The sequence below is a fragment of the Anomalospiza imberbis genome, chromosome 3 (genome assembly GCF_031753505.1).
Source record: "Anomalospiza imberbis isolate Cuckoo-Finch-1a 21T00152 chromosome 3, ASM3175350v1, whole genome shotgun sequence".
Lineage (NCBI taxonomy): Eukaryota > Metazoa > Chordata > Aves > Passeriformes > Viduidae > Anomalospiza > Anomalospiza imberbis.
Window position 1 is genome coordinate 1570632 of NC_089683.1, and position 5461 is coordinate 1576092.

Below are 5461 nucleotides of genomic sequence, written 5' to 3' on the forward strand. Positions count from 1 at the left end.
CGGAGCGGCGGGGGCGGCCCCGGTGGGCGGGAGGGGGCGCGGGGAGCCCGGCCCCGCTACCCGTTCCGCCTACAAAAGGCTCCGGCCCGGCCGGGCCCCGCTCACAGCCCCGGGACCCCCGCACCCATGGGCGGCTGCCGGGCCCCCCGCCGCGGCCGGGGGAGCCCCTCGCCGTCCTCGTCCCCCGGTACCGGCCAGCGCCGGCGGGGCACAGCCCGGGGACTGAGGGAAACCCCGGGAAGAGGCCACGGGGAGCTCGGGAAATCCCGCGGGTGAGCGGGGGACGGGGCGCCGGGAGGCGAGCGGGGTGGGGGAGCCCCCGAGCGCGGGGGCGGCGGAGAGAGGGAGATGCACCGGGTCTCCCGGGGGGTGCTGCTGTGGCCGAATTCCTGTGCTCTCCGGGATGCTCCAGTCCCAAATCCCTCTGTCCCGGGTCTCCCGGGGGTGCTGCTGTGCCGAATTCCTGTGCTCTCCGGGATGCTCCAGTCCCCAAATCCCTCTGTCCCGGGTCTCCCGGAGTGCTGCTGTGCCGAATCCCTCTGTCCCGGGTCTCCCGGGGATGCTCCAGTCCCAAATTCCTGTGTTCCGGATCTCCCGGATGCTCCTGTACCGAATTCCTCTGTCCCAGTTCCCCCTGTCTCAGTGGCTCCCAGTTCCTGCCCAGTTCCCATCCCAGTTCTCCCTGTCCCAGTTCCCATCCCAAATTCTCTCTGTCCCTGTTCCCTGTCCCAGTTCCCATCCCAGTTCTCCCTGTCCCAGTTCCTATTCCGGTTCCTGTCCCGGTTTCGATCCTGGTTCCCCCTGTCCCGGTTCCCCAATCCCAGGTTCCTATCCCAGATCCCCCTGTCCCAGTTCCTATCCCAGTTTCTATCCTAGTTCCCCCTGTCCCTGTTCCCATCCCGAATCCCTGTGGGATATTTTTGCCCCGGCATTCCCAGGGGATGTTCCTGTCCCAGATCCCCCTGTCCCAGTTCCTATCCCGTTTCCCCCTGTCCTGGTTCCTGTGCCAGTTCCTATCCCAGTTCTCCCTGTCCCAGTTCCTATCCCGGTTCCTATCCCAGTTCTTATCCCAGTTCCTGTCCTGGTTCCTATCCCTGTTCCTGTCCTGGTTCCTATCCCAGTTCCTGTCCTGGTTCCTGTCCCAGTTCCTATCCCAGTTCCTGTCCTGGATCCCCCTGTCCCAGTTCCTATCCCAGTTTCTGTCCTGGTTCCTATCCCGGTTCCCCCGTCCCAGTTTCTGTCCTGGTTCCTATCCGGTTCCTATCCCAGTTCCTATCCCGGTTCCCCCTGTCTTGGTTCCTGTCCCAGTTCCTATCCCGGTTCCCCCTGTCCTGGTTCCTGTCCCAGTTCTTATCCCGGTTCCTATCCCAGTCCTTCCTATCCAGTTCCCTGTCCTGGTTCCTGTCCCGGATCCCCCTGTCCTGGTTCCTGTCCCAGTTCCCGTCCCAGTTCTCCCTATCCCAGTTCCCTTGTTCCAGTTCCTATCCCAGTTCTCCCTATCCCAGATCCCCCTGTCCCAGTTCCTGTCCTGGATCCCCTGTCCCAGTTCCCTGTCCCAGTTCTCCCTATCCCAGTTCCCTTGTTCCAGTTCCTATCCCAGTTCTCCCTATCCCGGATCCCCTGTCCCAGTTCCTATCCGGATCCCCTGTTCCAGTTCTCCCTATCCCAGTTCCCTGTCCCGGGACAATCTCCGCCGGGGGTTTCTCCCTATCCCGTTTCCCGCAGGATGCTCCTGCCCCCGTCCCCCATCCCTGTTCCTGTGGAGGTTTGAGAGACCCCTCTGGAATTCCTGGATGGGTTTTCCCCTTGGAAGTGGGACTGGAGCTGGGAGCGCTGCTGCTTCAACTGGGGTGGGGGTGACGAAACCCCAGCGGCACAACAATCCCAGGGGAAAACAGAATCCATGGATCTGTGCCTGCTCCAAACCCCATCCAGCCCGGCCTTGGGCATGGCCAGGGATCCAGGGATTTCTCTGGGAATTCCAGCCCAGCCAGGAATTCCTTCCCAAGATCCCAAAATTCCCAGGCCCCCCTTTCCCGCTGGAAGCCATTCCCTGGCTCCTGGCCCTCCAGCCCTTCCCCAAATTCCAGCTCTCCTGGAGCCCCTGGGGATCGGGAAGCGGCTCCAAGGGATTCCCTGGATCCTTCCCCGATCCAGCTGCACATTCCCAGCTCTCCCAGCCTGGGACTGGATCCATCCCCATCCTGACTCCTCTCTGGGAAGGAATTTTGGGATCCAGGAGCTTCACTCAGAATCTCAGGATTCCAGGAAGGGTCTCCCTTCCCCTTTCCAGCTTTTTGCATCCCTGAATTCCATAAAAATCCCTCAGGATGGATCCTGAGCGTCCTTGATCCCAGAATCCCAGAATGGTTTGGGTGGGATCCATGGATCTTCCATCCCATCCCATTCCAACCCAAATCCCAGAGTGCTCCAACCTGGCCTTGGGCACTGCCAGGGATCCAGGGATTCTCTGGGAATTCCAGCCCAGCTGGGAATTCCTTCCCAAGATCCCAAAATCCCAGGCCCCCCCTTTCCCAGTGGAAGCCATTCCCTGGCTCCTGGCCCTCCAGCCCTTCCCCAAATTCCAGCTCTCCTGGAGCCCCTTTGGGGTCGGGAAGGGGCTCCAAGGATTCCCTGGATCCTTCCCCCGATCCAGGGGAACATTCCCAGCTCTCCCAGCCCTGGAGGCAGCGCCGTGCTCCCCTCTCCAGCTCCGTGTCCCGCTGATTTTGGGATCCCGGAGCTGCAGGTGGGCTCTCACCTGCCCCATCCCGATGCCAGAGCCAGGATTGGGATTGGGACTGGGATTGGGACGTGGGACTGGGATTGGGACTGGGATTGGGATTGGGACTGGGACTGGGACCGGATTGGGATGGGGACTGGGATGTCCCGAGGCCCAGCCCCGTGGGACATTTCCCCGTTTTTCTCCAGCAGGATGGAGAACAAGGCCGTGGATCTCCACACCTTCTCCGAGCGGGGAGAACGGATCCGTCCTGGAGGAGCCCTTCGAGGGACGGAGCCTCTCCAAGCTGAACCTCTGCGAGGACGGTGAGGGCGGATCCGCCTCGGGATCCACTCGGGATCTGCCTTGGGATCCGCCTGTGGATTCACCCCTGCATCCGCCTCCGGATCCGCCTCTGGATCTACCTCTGGATCCACCTCTGGATCCACCTGTGGATCCACCTCAGGGTCCACCCCTGGATCTACTTCTTGGATCCCTCCTCTGGATCCACCTGTGGATCCACCTGTGGATCTGCCTTGGGATCCTCCTCTGGATCCTCCTCTGGATCCACCTGTGGATCTACTTCAGGATCCACCCCTGGATCCACCTCTGGATCCGCCTCTGGATCCACCTCGGGATGCGCCCTGGATCCGTGGCGGGAGTGGGAGCGCGCAGCGCTGGCGGGAGCCGGGATTGCTCGGGAAGGAGTCCGGGATGAGCTCAGGGCTCAGCTCCGGGTTCCAGCCGGCATTCCCGGCCCTGGGAGCGGTGGATTCCGTGGTGGGAGCAGCACCGGGATGTGTCCTGGCCCTGGCCAGGTTTTCCAGGGATTCTGTGGCTCCCCCATCCCTGGCAGTGTCCAAGGAAGGGTTGGATGGGCTTGGAGCAGCCTGGGATAGCGGGAAGTGTCCCTGGGATGAGCTTTAAGGTCCCTTCCCACCCAAACCATTCTGGAATTCTGAGATCAAGGACACTCAGGATCCATCCCGAGGATTTTTTACGGAATTTGGGGATGCAAAAAGGGAAGGGAGACCCTTCCTGGAGTCCCGAATTCCCAGTGAAGCCCCTCGATCCAAAATTCCTTCTCAAGGAGGAATCAGGATGGGGATGGATCCAATGCCAGGCTGGGAGAGCTGGGAATGTGCAGCTGGATCGGGGAAGGATCCAGGGGAATCCTTGGAGCTGCTTCCCGATCCCCAAGGGGGCTCCAGGAGAGCTGGAATTTGGGGAAGGGCTGGAGGGCCAGGAGCCAGGGAATGGCTCCCACTGGGAAAGGGGAGCCTGGGATTTTGGGATCTTGGGAAGGAATTCCGGCTGGGAGGGGTGGGGAGGGGCTGGCTGAGCTGGGAACGTCCAGCTCCGGATAAATTCCTCCTGGGAATGTTGCGAGGGGCTCACGGAGCTGATTCCAAGGAACCTGTGGGGGTAAGGGACAGCTTTGGATCCAGGGGGAGAATTCCCCATCCAGGCGATCCCTGAGTGTTGATCCCAATCCCAAAGGTTGATGTCCCTGCTCCTGCCTCTTCCCAAATTCCCGATCCTGCTCTTCCCATCCCTTCCCAGTGGCAAACCGCTGGAAAAGCCGGGTGGGAAGAGCGGAGCCCCCCAGGACTGATCCCAGATTTCCCAGCAGATCCCTGGCCCTGGGAAAGGCTGGAGGTGCCTCCCTGGCTTCGGGATTTTGATGGAATTCCGCCTGGAATTCTCGGGGCTCATCCCAAGGCAGGGCTGGCCCTCCAGGGAACCCCCTTTCCCACGGGAGAGGTCTCTGGAGCGGGATTTTCTGGGAAGGGGCAGGAGCGAAGTCATCCCTGACGGTGGGACCACCCGGATCCCGCCCGAATTCATGGAAAACTCCCACCGGGAGGGGCGAGGATCCGTCGGGAGCGCGATCCAAACCTTCTGCTGGCCCAGGATCAGCATCCCGGGACCTTTTCCAGGGTTTCGGGGACCCCAAATCCCGGAATCCCTGTTGTTTTCCCCCTGCCGCTCCCTGGAGCCTGGGCAGGGGCAGGAAATGTTCGCTTTTCCTTGGATCCCGGCCCTTTCCACGGGCAAACGCCCCGCGGCCCGCGCTTCCAAGGGCCGGGAATGGGAAGTGGGTGGATCGGGGGCGCGCCGCCAGCTCCTCCCGGGGTGTCCCAGGAGCCGCTGAAGTGCGGGATGTCAGGAAAACATCGGCGCCCTCCTCACCCCGCGGCCCCAGGAGCTCTGGGCGGGGAGCGGGGGATGGGATCCAGCTGGAGCATCCCGGATCCCACCTGAGCCGCATTCCCTGGGGATCGCCCCCTGGATCCAGCCCGGAGCTTCCAAAGCCGGGCGGAGTTTCGGGATCCGCCCACCGTAACCCTTTCCCGGCTGGAGGCTTTTCAGCCATCCCTGTTTTCCCGGGATGGACGCACGGGGACAGCCCTGGAGCTTGGGAAGGACAAGGGGAAGGGTCCCTGGAATTCTGGGGCCTCCCCATCCATGGGTTCCATCGCCGAATTCCAGGCAGCAGTGAGATCCCACCGGGATGGGGCGAGATCCCACCTGGGCATTGCCCGGCAGGGACGGGCCAGGCTGGAGCTGGGAATTGCACGGGATGGGATCCCAAATCCCGGCAGGAATGGGATCCCAAATCCCGGCAGGAATGGGATCCCAAGTCCCAGCAGGAGCGGGATCCCAAATCCCGGCAGGGATGGGATCCCAAATCCCAGCAGGAATGGGATCCCAAATCCTGGCAGGAAGGGGATCCCA